This window comes from Aquarana catesbeiana, linkage group LG08 (assembly GCF_042186555.1).
Source record: "Aquarana catesbeiana isolate 2022-GZ linkage group LG08, ASM4218655v1, whole genome shotgun sequence".
NCBI classification, from domain to species: Eukaryota; Metazoa; Chordata; class Amphibia; order Anura; family Ranidae; genus Aquarana; species Aquarana catesbeiana.
In genome coordinates, this window is record NC_133331.1 from 63,593,774 (window position 1) to 63,611,074 (window position 17,301).

General features: G+C 41.9%; 1 protein-coding gene across 9 annotated transcripts in view; it reads left to right on the forward strand.

The window, feature by feature from the left end:
- The window catches only part of SORCS1 (sortilin related VPS10 domain containing receptor 1), a 1,093,315-nt gene that overhangs the window by 376,928 nt on the left and 699,086 nt on the right, over positions 1-17,301 (forward strand). The gene's annotated exons all lie outside the window — the stretch shown is intronic.

Here is a 17,301-nt window from a genome sequence, read left to right on the forward strand (position 1 = left end):
AAGAAAAAGAAGAGAAACAGAGAAAAGAGCAAAGAAGTGAGACCTTCTCAATCCAGGAATCCACCCCACCACTGGTCCAATGTCAGCCCCTAGTATCCGGTACCTGTAAGTAAGAAAGCCAAGGGGACCATACCTTTTCAAACAGGGTTTGTTTGTCACACTAACCATTTTTTCCTGGAGCATAATCCAGTTTAGCTTTTGCTTCATTAAAGCTAGGTCAATCACTGGTCTTTTCCAAGTAGCGATTGCTATTTTGGCAACTAAAAACATGTAGTATATTAAAGTCTGTGTGGACTGCGGAATGTTTTCCACTGGTTCATTAAGCAATGCTATTCAAGGTTCTTTGATAATGTTGACCATAGTGACTGAATGAATTTGGGAATGAACCTGTATACAAGGACAAGCCCACCATATGTAGAGAACAGAGCCTAAAGCAGGAGGAAGACGATATCCAGGTACATTTTAGAGAGGCGCTCTTGTACTAAGTACCATATTGCAAGCACTTTGTACCCTGCTTCATTCAGGGCAACGTTCATAATGCCCTTATACGTGTAGTCCAAGATTGCCAGTACCCCACCTCGGGGGCCATTTCCAAGTTCCTCTCCCAGGCCATTTGTTAAGGAAGTTTTGACGAGGGGGATACAAAGGACCTGTACTACATGGAGATGCAACCCAGCTGAAAAGTCTCCAGTGAGCATCTGTTTTCGAATTGCATTTGTACGGTTAGATCAGGACTTCTCTTGCGTAGAGAACGTAAAAATTGTATATTTGTTGTATGTGGAAATTCTCAGAAGAGGGCATATCCAAGTCTTGTGCAAAATACGAAGAAGACCATATAACTCTATGATCAAGGAAGTGACCTATGCTGTAAAGTCCCCCGTCTATCCACCATCGAAAAAGGACAGGCGCAATACCCGGCAGAAATTGAGGGTTGTTAAAGAAGGGCACAACAGGAGAATGAGGAGAACATATAGGCCACTTTCTGCTGGTTGATTCCCATAGACTGACCAAATGGGAGAGTGAGGAACATAGAATGGCTTTTCTATATTTAGAGGGGAGCCAGACTATTAGGTATATTGGCAGTGGGGAGCAGGCCTGGGCCTCTATAGACACCCAGTCAGGTCTATAATGGTTATGGCGTAGTTGACAAAGTTGCGTAAGTTGGGCTGCAATATAATATTTCCGGACGTCTGGAACCCCCAGGCCCCCCAGGTCCTTGGGAGCATACATTGTAGTCCGGGCTAATCTACTGTCCTTGGTACCCCAAATAAAGTTAAAGATTTTTGTCTGGAATAGCCGTAGTGCCTCTATTGGTACAGAGATAGGTAAGGTTCTGAAATAATACAATAGTTTAGGTAATACCATCATCTTCATGGATGCAACTCTGCCCATCCAAGACAGGGCCGCATCAGACCAAGTCCTCGCATCCTCTAACAGTCTATGAAACAATGCCAGGTAATTTGCTTTATAGAGCATTGAGATCTGGTGGGTGAACTTAATCCCAGGATAAGGAAGCGATGTTGTTTGCCACAAAAATGAGTAGTGATCCTAGATACTTTTTTGCACTGCATTCGGTAAGTTAACATTCATGGCTTCCGATTTGGAGCAATTGACCCGTAGACCCGGGATTCGACCAAAACAGTCCACTAAAGGAAATAAATTTGGTAGGGTGATATGTTGGAAGGTAATAAATAGCAACAGATCATAAACAGAGAGAGAGCATTTATGATGTCGATCTCCACTTGTGATCCCTAGAATGTTGGAATCCTGACGAATCGCTATGGTCAGGGTCTCCGTAGCAATTATCAATTACAGGTGGGAGAGGGGACACTCCTGACGAGTGCCAGAGGAGATAGTAAATGGTTCTGATTTTTGGCCAACAATAATATTTGTGCCATAGGGTTGCTATAAAGGGAATGAAGTGAGGCAATCAATTTGGGTCCAAAATTCCATTGTTCTAGCATTCGAAAGCGATAAGGCCATGAAAGGGAATCAAATGCCTTATATATATCGAGAGATAAAAGCATCCCATGCCTAGCCCCTCCCCCATCCCATGAGGAGCTATGGCTTTTTTCTAAAGAAAAAACACTAAAGGATATTTCGCGCCTTTTTTTTATGCCTATGGAATGTATTTACAGTAACTAATTTACACTGAAAGTTCATGGGGGCTTTAAAGCGGTATTAAACTCAAAAGCAAACATTTATTGTATTGCAGCTTACCAATTCTTAGATATGATGGCTGTGTGTGTTTTCTTTTTTAGGATTTCATTCTTTTATATTCACCTGATGATCCTGCCAATAAGTCTGTTGTTTAAAAAAAAAAAAAAACTCTTGCAAATGTATTAGAACCAAGCCATTTACATACCTTCCAACTTTTTGAGATGGGATCGAGGAACACCTATTAACAAAAGTATGTAGGCATTGGACACACCCCCTGTCATGCCCCCTTAATAGATGATTATACAAAAAAAATAGTTAAATCCAGAAGAGTTTTTTTTTTTACCAATACTATTCCTTTATATTGGCTTCTGAAATTTACAGATGCAGCAATTTAGAAATTGGATGAAAGGTTTATCACTGGGAAACACTTTTTGAAAGATAAAAAGTGCATTTTATATAGAGCTGTGCAGAACAGAAAAATGTGTTTAGTTTCAGATAAATTTGTCATGTTACTAACTTTGTTTCGATGATTCGTTTTTGGAATTCGTTTAGTTTTGCTTATTATTTTTCTAACGAATTCCAAATTTTCAGAACATTTCTAATTCAGATTGGATGAAAAATGATCGACCAATTTGAATTCTGTGTGAAGAATAGCTGGTTATTAAGGAGCCGGCCGGGAAGCCAGCCGTCACGTCCTTAACAAACGATGACTCATCAGCTGTCAGAGGGCTTCCCCACTGACAGATGAATGTAAAGAAAAGAAGGCCAGCAATAGAAAAAGTAAAAAAAAAACCAGTGTGCCCCCCCCCCCATATCCATACCAGGCCCTTCGGTACTATATACCCCATACTCATTCACATGGGGTACAGGATCTGGGGGCCTGTAGACCCCAACAACCACCTCCCAGGGTAGTGGGAAAGAGGACCTTGCCTCCCCCCAAAGCACCCCCCATGTTGAGGGCAAGTGGCCTGGCATGGTTCAGGAGGGGGGGCGCACGCTCTCTCCCCCTCCCCCTTTCCTGGCCTGCCGGGCTGCATACACGGATAAGGGTCTATTATGGATTTTGAGGGGCCCCATGCTGTTTTTTTTTCAGAATTTTTCATTGCAGGCATTCTTTTGTTTACATTTCAGCTCTCAGGGGGAAGCCCGCTGACAGCTGATGAGTCATCGGTTGTTAAAGACGCATCGGCCGGCTTCCCGACCTGCTCCTTAACAACCAGCTATTCTTCACACAGAATTCGAAGCGGTCGACGGATCCGAATTTGAATTGTTCAGAAAATTTGGAATTCGTTAGAAGCAGGATATACGAAATGAAATTAAAATGGATTACAACAAAATTCTTTACTATTTCTTTCGGAAATTATACATTCAAATAACCAAAAATTTGTCCAAATTTATAATCGGACAGAAACGAGTTGTACGTGTCTAATTTTATATACAACTATATGGATCAGACCAAAATGAGGGACAAATGAAGAGGGACATAGGGGCTTTTTTCCTAATCAGGGACAGTCCCTCAAAAACAGTTGGGAGCTATGCATTTACCACTGACATGCGTGTTTTCAGCAATCAGCTTTTATATATTCATGTAAACTCTGTATTCCAAAAGAAAAAAAAACCTGTTACTGTAGTTGCAGTGTGAGCTAGCAATCTACATCTTCTAGTACATCTAACACTCCCCTCCCCCTAATATTGGCATATTGGCAATGCTGCTGTCTGCTGTGCCTCCTTTTCTCATTCCTCCAGAGTTACGTCTCACTACTACAGGCAGTGTATTACTGGTCAGATCACCAGGTGCAAACAGGGGACAAAAAGCCTAAAATAAGAAAAGTAATGCAGCCACCCCATCTAATGATTGGTAAGCTGCAATATATTACATTTTTGGTTTTTGGTTTAATACTGCTTTTGTCCAGGATTTCTAAAAACAGTGAAATGAGTGGACTGAAATACATGTAATAATTCACACAGCGTGGCACCCAGTGGCGGTGCGTCCATAAGGGTCACGGGTGCCACCCTTTCTCTCCTGCCACTCCCTCTAGCACCAATAGATAGATTCATGCATTGTATGAATCTATCTATGGCCACCGCTGCCACCCCCTATTCAGGCGCCCGGACCCTTTTTGGAAGCAGGGCGCCTGAATTACAGCAGAGGGGGTGGTTTTGAAGCACCTGATTGGAGCCATAGGCTCTAATAGGTGTCAAAAAAGGTGACCTGCGAGCGCAATGCTGGATGCTCGCAGGTCACTCAGCTGTGTGTTAGGAAAGCAATGAATATTCGCTTTCCTAACACTAAACCGCCTCTTCGCCAATCAGGTGCTCGGATCTGTTACCCATCACCTGATTGGATGAAACGGCAGGTGCTGTGATTGGACGCCAGGCGTCCAATCATAGCAGAGAATGGGAAGAGAGGATGGGAGAAGACATCGAGGAGCATCGAGGAGCTATCCCACCGAGACAGGTAAGTGCAGACGGAGGGCCGACGGGGGGCACAATGGCAGCATTTGATATGGCGCACAGTGACTGCGTTTGATGGAGCACAGTGGGAGCAATTGATGGGCACAGTGGCGACAATTGATGGATACAGTGGCTGCATTTTATGGGGCACAGTGGCTGCCTTTGATAGCACAGTGGCTGCCTTTGATGGGCACAGTGGCGACAATTGATGGGCACAGTGGCTGCATTTTATGGGGCACAGTGCCTGCATTTGATGGCACAATGGCTGCGTTTGTTTGGGCACAGTGCCTGCATTTGATGGCACAATGGCTGCGTTTGTTTGGGCACAGTGCCTGCATTTGATGGCACAATGGCTGCGTTTGTTTGGGCACAGTGGCTGCATTTTATGGGGCACAGTGCCTGCATTTGATGGCACAATGGCTGCGTTTGTTTGGGCACAGTGGCGGCAATTGATGGGCACAGTGAGGCTGCAATTGATGGGGTTTTTTTTAGAATTTTTCGTTTGTTTGTGCCACCTTAAAAATTTTGAGCACCAGCTGCCACTGGTGGCACCTGAATGTATTTATTGCTGAAACAGAACATACCCCAAGTCAGATGATCTGTAGGAGTATAAGTAGACCTGTCAACATTTTAATTGTTTGGGAAATCATCCAGTTATGCTTTCCCAAGTAATTAATTTGTTAGAATCTGTCTGTTTTGTCTCAAATAAAAGAAACATCGTATTAATTCTGCCAATATAAACATTAAGGGATTGCTGTGCTTTTAACACATTTGCTCTTTTATTCTAACCTCTTATCTCAGCACGTTTTATTCCTGTGCTTTGATAGCGGACATCACACATCCTAGCTAGCGAGGATACCGCTTTGTTTGTGTTCAGCCTGTCTGCAGTCTTCACCTAACCTCTAAGGTCAGGTGCACACGGCGTAATAATTTACTGATGTTTACTCAGGATACAAAATCTGAGAGTAAAACTATGAGCACTGTTGAGTATAGGCGAGTAAAGGTGCGTAAGCGTATAGACAAGTAAAATTCTTGTTCAATGCCAATATTGTAATATTCATTTATACTCGCGTAAACATGCTTGTAGACGAGTAAACATGCCTATGCAAGTAAATTACAGCACTCAAATGTAAAATTTTCTATTTTTGTTTTACTGCTCTGTACTTAAGATAAAAAGTGCATTTTATATACAACTATATGGAGGAGGAAATAGGGACAGAGGGACAGAGGGACCTTGTTCTAAATCAAGGATAGACCCTTGAAATCAAGGACAGTTGGGAGCTATGCATTTACCACTGACAGGGGTTCATATTCATGTAAAACTTTTTTTCCAAAGAATTGGAATAGTAAGAAGGCTGCCCATTTGCTTTGCCCAACCCTCTATGTTCCAAAAAACTGTGGAAAAAAGGAAAGCAATCAGACCTGCAGCCTGTGAGATCCAGAATAGCAAAAAGCAATCTGCCCCACTGATTACAGAAGAGCCAAACTAACTAAACCCAAATGCCTGCCTCCACCTCCCAGATTTTAGAACTCTTAATGGGCCGGGAGGAGGTCAGCGCAAAGAGGTTAACTTACCCTAAAACTTCCACTTCTGCCTCTCAGTAATGGCCAAGGGAGGGGTCTGCATGAAGAAGAGGCACTGATTTGCCATCCAAGCCTCTGCCTTCCATAGAACCCTCCCTTGGCCATGGTTGAGAAGTAGAAATGACAGCCAGGCTGTTTAAACCTTGGGGAGCCCACTGCAGGAGAGAGATGAGTATCCGAGGTGCTGACCTGCCAATTTGTTAAATGTCAGCAGCAAGGGAGACCAGCAAGTTTGAAATGAATATTGACATTAATCTCACTTAAATACAATTCTGGGCTAAGGTTCTTTCGCCTTTGCCAGCCTCAACAGCCCTTAGGTCACCTCCAGCATCTAAAAAATAAATAAATAGATTTACTTTCTTTCTATGTGTTTTCAGCTGGTCGTATGATGTCACAGGTCCTCTTTGCCCTTTTGTTCCTCCAGCTGTGTGCAGATCCTGAATGCTGAAGAGACATGGCACCATTCTCTGGAGCCTTCTTTTGTGAGTCCAGAGGGTGAAGCCTTGACACTCTGGACTCAATGGAAGTGTGTTGGATGACAATGGACATCATGGACATCATTCAACATGAAAGAGGAGCAGTGGCCGGGAGTTGAAGCAGTGAGCCTGCGAAAAACGAATAATTATGGTCAACCTCTACACAAACCTGATTGAGGTTCTGGTCCTTCTACACATCTAAAGTTTTGGCTATAGATATATTTTACCCCATAGGCTGGCCATAGACGGTGCAAATTTGCATGATTCTCCCATCAACACAGACAGTGTAGACAGGGGAATCTCTGCTGCTGAGCAATTGTCTGCTCCCAGCGGGGGAAGCCGTCCCACGCTGGGAGAAGACAGTGAATATATCTAGCGGCTATAGCAGCCGTTTACGATAATCACAAGCGAATCCTGCAGGCTGGTCGATCGATCAACTTGGTACATTCAGCCTGCCCATTAATGGTTCGAATCTTGGCTGGTTACTGATGAATGTATGGCCGGCCTTAGCCTAAATAACCCCCAAAACAAGAACCATCAACTCAACAATTAAGCAGATACTTACTTTATCAGTCTGTTATCTTCTGCACCCATACCAATTTGGACCAGTCCAGCTTCAATTTGTACCAGCACAGAACTATAAGCACCTAAAATTCTGTGTCCTTTAAAAATATAAGGAAATAATTTTTTTTATTTGTGTTGGCCTTTCATTTTGGAAATATGGCACAACAAGTCTTTTTTTGTTCTGTTCATGAAAAGAAAAAAAGGAAAAGAGAAATAACTATAATGGCAATGTATGTCTTTTTTTTTTCCTTAAAAAAATTAACAAATAAATAAAGGGTAAAGAAAATGAAAGATGAATAATTAATAAAATAGGGAACATACAGATACAGCACATACGTTACAGGCAGAACATGTTATGGAGGTAAACCTCACTGAGGCCTTTGTGCTACATTACTCAGGATGTGTGTTCTCTTGTTAAGGCAAGCAACATAAATGGAAATTGGTCGCAGAAAATTGCTACGTTTGCTTTTTCCAAATCTTCATCTCGGCCATAAGGGTAAGAAGTAGTTAAGGAACCAATCTATGTTTGAATTTTTATTGCATTAAGAAAGTCTTCGTTGTGGCATGTCGACTGCACAAATACCATTTTATGAGATGGCGATGGGTTTGATGGGCTGCTGTCAGCTGTCACTCTTCACCTCTTGGCATACCTTGCTCGATTTATCCCAACTAATAATATGTGGTTTTCTTTGTCTATTTAGGAATACTGAACTAAATCCCAATAAGTGTTTGCTGTGTGACTTCAATCGATGGTTGTTTACAAAATGACGGCCTTTTTCTGGAGTAATTCCAGTCATTTTACCCAGGGTAGATGATAAGGTTACAGTTGCTAAGTACAGGTGAGAGTAAATTGTGCAGCTAAATGCTTACGGTTAGAAAGTGAATGGTTGGAAAATATTATTGTTACCCGTAGCGGCTGACTGTTTGCTTCAAGAGACCCAATCAGCTGCAAAAATTTCTAGATGAATGTTTCCTGTAATGGAAGATTTATAAAGTTACATTCAGATGGCCAAATATCTAGTTTTATGTGTTCAGACGCAGCTCAACGTCAGTTCTCTGATTCCTGCCAGCAGTTGTCCCGACTGCAAATATTTCCTTCCCTCTATTTCAGCTCTGCCATCTCCCTAAGACTTTACAGTATTTGACACTTCCAGGGGTGTCAGATTCCTGTCTTCCACGCACACTGTGGTTCCTTCTTCTGACCCTTCCATATTTCTACAGGACACAGCAATGATGTAGAAGACACTTCTTGATAGTATTTGTCTGCCCCAACCTGCCTCCTTCACATTCCTCTTGGCCAGTGAGGCAGCCCATCAAACGAATGAGTCAATATCATTGTGTGGAATATATCCATTAGTAGTTAGTCACATTCAACTGAACTTATTCCAGATGTTTCAAAGTTTCTCCAAGTCACTTCTTCAGTTGCAATGAGTGTCAGAAAAATACTCCAGCATTTATAGCCACGCAGGCAACACTGATACCCTCATTTCTATGGATCATAGGCCATGGATCATGATGACACCATGGATGGGCAGATGTTATTATCTAAGGACAGGATGGGATATGTAAAATTTGCTGAACCACCATGTTCTAAATACATAATACAACATACCATCCTTGGTGTCAGGAAGGCTTCATAAACGTTGTGTATTGTTGTTAAAACTGCATAATATGTGGACGACAGATGGTGTCGAAAGTTCCACCTTGTTCATTGATGGTTGTTCCAGTTTGATGAATAGGGCTTCTTGCACACCTCTTGTGAACCAGTTAAACTATCCAATTTGGAGTATAGTTTCTGTTTAAAGAAGACCTTGGCTAGGAAGGCAAGGACCACATATCCTGTAGCCCCAATCCCCAAATAAAAAAAGAATGTTTAGTGAAAGCAATATTGGGAAAAAACATTATAGGAAAATGTAAAAATACTACTCACCTTAGACCCTAGCTTCTGAAGTGCTCACCTATGCAAGCATGATATCACTGGGCCTTTTCTCTGAATCATAGAAAAGCTGAGGATACCAAATGTTGTGAACAGGTTACATTGCACAGTTTCCAAGAGGAGATGAATGGACATAAATCTCCAACCAACGCAATGGTGTTGATTTACTAATACTGGAAAGTGCAGAATCTGGTGCAGCTCTGCATAGAAACCAGTCAGCTTCCATTTTTTTTCTCTTTGCCAAAACTTAATTGAAAAAGCTGAAGTTAGAAGATGATTGGCTACCATGCACAGCTGCACCAGATTTTGCTCTACCCAGTTTTAGTAAATCAACCCCAATGTGTGGGCAAGTGAGGTCCAATTCAAGGGAAGGATACTTACTACTGAAGACTAGCACATAGTATGGGAGACATATTTGATGCCCCTTAGACTTGGAATATTGTGATGTGTTTATAAGTCTCAGGGACAGTAGAGATACAACATCTCGTACATGTGCTTTTTTGACCTTTAAAAACTGATAGTGACATAATCTTTATGCCCCCCCATCCCCCACCCCCCCATTTCCCTTTTCTGGATTTTACCTTTGTAAAGTACTTAGAGCCTGAATATTGCCTAAAGTAAGGGAGTGGATCCTGAGGAAGTGAGACCATCATAAAACGTGTTGATCTGCGATGCCAACTTGGAACTACAAACATGCACTTTTTGCAGATTAGATATGGCAATTTTATTCTTTGTTGTGATTTTAACCACTTCAATACCGGGCACTTTCACCCCCCTTCCTGCCCAGGCCATTTTTCAGACTTCAGCGCTGCCACACTTTGAATGACAATTGCACGGTCATACAACGCTGTACCCAAATGAAATTTGATCATTTTTTTGGAGACAGATAAAGCTTTCTTTTAGTGGTATTTAATAAACACTGGGTTTTTATTTATTGCTAAACAAACAGAAAAAGCCCACATTTAAAAAAAAATATATTTTACTTAGTTTCTGTTATAAAATGTTGCAATATTTTTATTTTCTTCACTGATGTGTACTAATTAGGCTGCACTGATGGGCACTGATAAGGTTGCATTGAGGGGCACTGATAAGGCTTCACTGATGGCCACTGATGAGGTTACACTGATGGGCATTGATGAGGCTGTACTGATGGGGCTGCACGGATGTGCACTGATTGGCACTGATGAGGCTGCACTGATTGGCACTGATGAGGCGGCACTAATGGGTACTGATAACCTGCACTGATGGGCACTGATGTGGCTGCTACAATTTACTCACTGTGCCCTGTCAGCCTTTTCGGTTATCAGCTCTCCTTTCCTCACACAGAGACGACAGTGTGTGAGGAAACAAATGCTGATAACCGGCAAGTCTGCGACTGGCTGTGATTGGACACACCCCACCTGCCCTCTTACCAGAGTGGCCCCCTTAAACTCCAAATTATGGGTCAACCACTTTTATATTGAGGATATTTTCTTAACCATGGACAAAACACCAAAATTAGCACCAAATCCCTGAGATAGAAGAAAAATTGTGAGAGCACCACTCTCCCATAACGTGATGGGACTTTAACGGATATGTCACTGTCACTGAGGTAAGCACATACACAGTAGATAATAATAAAATATAAATTTATTACAAAATATACAATAACATAACATTTTGACAGTAGCATTAAGCCATATAGAACATTGTATGTGTATATGGATATACTGTATGCACTCGCCAGTCTGTGGCCCCGCTACCCCCTCCCTTTCCCCTCCCTCCCTCTTTTTTCCCCCCTCTTTTCTTGTCACCCACTAATTAGTCCATACTTGTCTATACATTTAGGTGCAGTTTGTCTTGATACTTATGCATATATGATGATGTAAAGAATTTAGCATCTGAGTATAGGTGTTTGGTACTGTAGATAATAATTGGTTGATGACCTTATCGCCCTGGATGTGATCCGATGCCCACCAGACCAGATCGATGACTCTTACATCATTGATCAATTACCGGATGATGGTCCGTCCTTTCTTTGTGATGCTGCAGGTTGCATATAATCAATATCATATAATTTGGTGAGCACTTATATCAATGGTATTACATTGTATATATATGATGAACTTTATTGAATAAATTAATTGTAAATGATACTAATGTTACATGTAATGTCTTTGTAATTTGACTGATAATTTAGATGCATGTAGAGCTGCCCAGAAGAAGCCGTTAACAATTGTGCAAAACGCGTCGGCTAACTCAATACACAAGCATCTTTCAAGTTTTTATATGGATTGAGTATCATTTTTGGCCTATGTTCTATATGGCTTAATGCTACTCTCAAAATGATATGCTATTGTATATTTTGTAATAAATTTATATTTTATTATTATCTACTGTGCATGTGCTTACCTCAGTGACAGTGACATATCCGTTAAAGTCCCATCACCTTATGGGAGTGTTCTCCCAATTTTTCTTCCAATTTTACTTCTGAGGGATGTGGATATGACAGTCTGTCCCTAAGTACTGGTCTAACAACCTCAAACACATAGAAAAATATTGAAGTGTTTGTGTGATTTTTAACCACTTCCCATCCAGGCCAATTCTGACATTTCTCCCCTACATGTAAAATTCATCATTTTTTTGCTAGAAAATTACATATAAAACCCCCACACATTATATATGTATTTTTAGCAAATACCCTAGAGAATACAATGGCGGTGGTTGCAACTTTTTGGGAAAAAAACTGTTTCATGCCTTAGAAAAAAAAAAAAAAACATTAAAGTTAGCCCAATTTTTTTGCATAATGTGAAATATCAAGTTACGCCGTGTAAATAGATACCTAACATGTCACGCTTCAAAATTGCACAGGCTCATGGAATGGCGCCAAACTTCGGGAATTAAAAAATCCCGATAGGCGACGCTTTAAAATTTGTTACTGGTTACATGTTTTGAGTTACAGAGGTCTAGGGCTAGAATTATTGCTCTCACTCTAACGTTCGCGGAAATACCTCACATGTATGGTTTGAACACCGTTTTCATATGTGGGCGGGACTTGCATATGTGTTCGCCTCTGCGTGCGAGCACACAGGGACAGGGGCGCTTTAATTTATTTTAATTTTTTATTGTTAATTTTACTTTTCTTTTTTTAGCTTGACACTTTAAAAAAAAAAAAAAAAATTGATCACTTTTATTCCTATTACAAGGAATGTAAACATCCCTTTTGATAGGAATATGGCATGACAGGTCCTCTTTACAGTGAGATAAGGGGTCAATAAGACCCCACATCTCACCTCTAGGCTGGGAAGCCTGAAATAAAAAAATAAAACGATCTCGGCTTCCCAGCCGAAGGCAGCGCCATTTGTTTGAATGCAGAGTTTGGGCGTGACGTCATAACATCGCGCCCGGCCTCCGAACATTCATAGAGACTCCGGTGACCATCTGGTCCGCTGGAAATCTCTATGTTCACCATCCGTGGCCGGCGGATCCTGTCTCTGACTCACTGATGGAAGCGGTGAGTCGGTAGAAGCACAGGAGGGTGGCGGGGGGGCGTCCTCTCTCACCGCCCGTAAGAACGTTCAAGCGGGGGAACAGCCGCGATGATTGCTCTTATGGTGTAGGGAATCGCTGGCTGAAAAACCCTATATTTGAATGATGCCTGTAGCTGCAGGCATCACTCAGATATACCCACACAAAGTCAAGGACGTCATATGACGTACCTTGGGCGGGTATTAAGGTGCATAAACTAGTAAGTAGATCCAAAGAGATACATTCAAAAGAAAAAAAATATTTTAACATCGGTTAAAAAATATTTAAAAGCAATTTTACAGCAAGTACATGTAGTACAGTCCTTAGGTATACAGCGAAATTAGTGTGGTTCCCAACATGTTTCGTCCTAAACATGGAAGCCCAGGTTTAGGGTGAAACACGTGGGGAACCACACTATTTTCGCTGTATCCATAAGGACTGTACTACAAGTACTTGCTGTAAAATTGCTTTTAAACATTTTTTAACTTATGTTAAAATATTCTTTTTTTTTTAAATGTTTCTCTTTGGATCTACTTACTAGTTTATGCACCTTAAAAATCCCACAAACACTTTAATATTTTTCACTTTCATATTGAGTTATTGGGGCTGACAGTGTGATCCCAGGACACGGCCTGGGACACAGCATCATTGGGACATAATTCCTTTAGTGAGACTTATGCCGCGTACACACAGGCGGACTTTTCGACCAGACTGGTCCGACGGACCGAATCCGGCGGACAATCCGACTGTGCGTGGGCTCCATCGGACCTGCAGCGGACTTTTTCAGTCAAAAATCTGACGGACTTTTGATTTGAAACATGTTTCAAATCTTTTCGACGGACTCGAGTGCAGTTGAAAAGTCCGCTCGTCTGTATGCTAGTCCGATGGACAAAAACCGACGCTAGGGCAGCTATTGGCTACTGGCTATGAACTTCCTTATTTTAGTCCAGTCGTACGTCATCACGTACGAATACATCGGACTTTGGTGTGATCGTGTGTAGGCAAGTCCGTTCATTGGGAAAGTCCATCGGAAGTCCGCCGAAAGTCCGTTGGATAGACCGTCGGACCAATCCGGCCGAAAAGTCCACCCGTCTGTACCCTGCATTAGAAGACTAGGGAAATGCTTCCTCCTGCAAAGTCACTGAACTGGAGATCAAGAGTAGCTTTTTAATGATAAAAGGAAGAGAACTTCTGAAAAATGTTACTGTTGCTGTACAATCTGACCTGTCAGGAATTTATTCAGGCAGACCTGTAAAAGGTGTCAAGAATAGATAAATGAGTGCCACAAGCTGATCTCTGTTCTTTCAAGTCATTTATTTAGATGTCCACAATATAGCTGCAACCATAATGTCTCCACAGCAAAACCACTGCCTCAATAACGCGTTTTACCAATAAATGGCTTGATTCTGTGGCAGAAACATTATGGTTGCTGCTATACCGTGGAAGCTTGAATAAATAACTTGGAAGTATAGAGATTGGTGTGCGGCTCTCATTTATCTATTTTTTATAATGATGGGCAAAGATGGGCTTCTTTGAGCATGCACCTTGTTAGTCTGTAGACAAGCTGGAAGAGCAGGTTTGGAACGGTCCTGTGGAAATGGGCTGCAAAAAGGTGTACTTTAAAGTGTATGTAAACCCTCACCTTGTAAAAGAATCCATTCAGTTTAAAATCAAAATGAAAGGTACAAAACGTGTGTATAGATTTAAAAAACTATATTAATATCTTTTTTTTCCTGTTTTATAAGTGATCACATAATCCCTAAGTTCCTTTTGCAGCTGAGAACAGAGAGCTGGGGGAGGAAAAACAGCAGCGCTCTAATATTTCCAGTGAAGGGCATGTCAGGACAAGTCTGATCATTGGAGGAGAGCAGGCTGAGTTCCCAGCACAGCTAGAGAACTGACCACACTGTGCCTAGTGTAGTCAGTTTTTAATAGGAAAGCTGACTGACAGGAACACCAGGGATTTCACACAAAGAAAGCAATACAAAGAGAACAGGAGACTTTTTCTTACAAGTACATACACTGAGCAAAATTATAAACGCAACACTTTTGTGTTTGCCCCTATTTATCACGAGCTGAACGCAAAGATCTTCGACTTTTTCTATGTACACAAAAGGCCTATTTCTCTCAAATATTCTTCACAAATCTGTCTAAATCTGTTAGTGAGCACTTCTCCTTTGCTGAGATAATCCATCCACCTCACAGGTTTGGCAAATCAAGATGCTGATTAGACAGCATGATTATTGCACAGGTGTGCCCTAGGCTGGCCACAATAAAAGGCCACTCTAAAATGTGGAGTTTTATCACACAGCACAATGCCACAGATGTCGCAAGTTTTGAAGGGGCGTGCAATTGGCATGCTGACTGCAGGAATGTCCACCAGAGCTGTTTCCCTTGAATTGAATGTTCATTTCTCTACTAAGCTGTCTCCAAAGGCGTTTCAGAGAATTTGGCAGTACATCCAACTGGCCTTACAACCGCAGACCACGTGTAACCACACCAGCCCAGAACCTCCACATCCAGCATCTTCACCTCTAAGATCATCTGAGACCAGCCACCTGGACAGCTGCTGCAATAATCGGTTTGCATAACCAAAGAATTTCTGCACAAACTGTCAGAAACTGTCTCAGGGAAGCTCATTAGCATGCTCATCATCCTCATTAGGGTCTCGACCTGACTGCAGTTTGTTGTCGTAACTGACTTGAGTGGGCAAATGCTCACATTCGCTGGCACTTTGGAGAGGTGTTCTCTTCATGGATGATTCCTGGTTTTCAGAGGGGCAGTAGAGACCGTCCATGTAAATAAGGCCTAACACAATCACTCAGAACATAAAGGCAATAATGGGACATTTGCTTGAAGCAAAAGTTTTTTTTACAAATAATGAAAACCAAATTTAAAACATCAGTTCATAAACTTTTAAACTTATAAATAAAGGAAAATTGTCCGAAAAAAAATGGCATCGTTCTCCTTCAAGTATTCCATTCCCTGAAAGATGCCGACGACTGTCCTACAAGTTTGTGCAGGCTTAGCTCTCATGTACAGCGGATAAATCCTTCCTCGCTTGTTCCGCGAACACCATTGTAATTAAAATGTGATTAAAAATGCATTTGTCGAACTGTCGGCTCAGGACGTCGCGCTAGCCTTTCTTTCTCGCCGTATCCCACTGAGCGAGTCAGCCTAGAGAAAGGCAAACACTACACTGCGATGCTAATTATTTAAACTTGCTATATACTTCCCCCGTTGTTTAATTATTACTAGGGAGCAGTTGGGGGTGACAGAGGCAAGTAATTAGGTGGCAGCATGGAGAGTCGCGTAGTAGGAGAGCAGCAGGATGCCGCCTTGTTGCGTTGTAATTCTGCTGGTGTGCACAACAAGGTCGCCCCTACCAGTTGTAGACTTTAGAAACATTGTCTGCTCACTCGCTACTGCTGGGTAGAAGCTCTTGGTGTTAGCACTATTGGTTAACAAAGTATAATCAAAGCCACGTAAGATTGGCATTGTTTGTGAGTCTTTCTGCCCAAATAAATGTATAATTTTAGAAAGAAGAATCCAAGACATAACAGCAGTTACAAATTTGCATTAGGGTGAATTAACCGCGTCAGTCCCGGAAGATTTTACCCCCTTCCTGACCAGAGCACTTTTTGCGATTCGGCACTGCGTCGCTTTAACTGACAATTGCGCAAACGTGCGACGTTGCACCCAAACACAATTGACCTCCTTCTTTTCCCACAAATAGAGCTTTCTTTTGGTGGTATTTGATCACCTCTGCGGTTTTTATTTTTTGCGCTATAAGCAAAAAAGGGCGACAATTTTGAAAAAAAGCAATATTTTTTACTTTTTGCTATAATAAATATCCCCCAAAAATATATAACAAAAACCCATTTTTTCCTCAGTTTAGGCCGATATGTATTCTTCTACATATTTGTGGTAAAAAAATCGCAATAAGCGTATATTGATTGGTTTGCGCAACAGTTACAGCGTCTACAAAATAGGGGATTGTTTTATGGCATTTTTATTATTATTATTTTAATTAATAATGGTGGTGATCTGCGATTTTTATCGTGACTGCGACATTATGGAGGACACATCAGACACTTTTGACACAATTTTGGGACCATTGTCATTTATACAGCGATCAGTGCTAAAAAAATGCACTGTATACTGTGTAAATGTCACTGGCAGGGAAGGGGTTAACCACTAGGAAGCAATCAAGGGGTTAAGTGTGTCCTAGGGAATGATTCTAACTGTGAGGGGGATGGACTTCAACTCACATGACAGCGATCCTTGCTCCCGATGACAGGGAGCAGTGATCTCTGTCATGTCACAAAGCAGAACGGGGAAATGCCTTGTTTACATAGGCACTTCCCCGTTCTGCGGCTCCGTGACACGATCGCAGGGAGACCAGCGGACATAGAGTATGCCGGTCCCATGGGCATGGTCATGCTGTAGGTGGCGCCTGCAAGCCCCGCCATTTAAAGGGGACGTACAGGTACACACATTTTCCCACCACTGCCATTGTGCCGATGTATATTGGCATGCAGCGGTCAGCAAGTGGTTAAGGTAGACCTAATCCAACTACCGGTACCTCATACTACATGTTTTTAAAATGGAACTTCACCC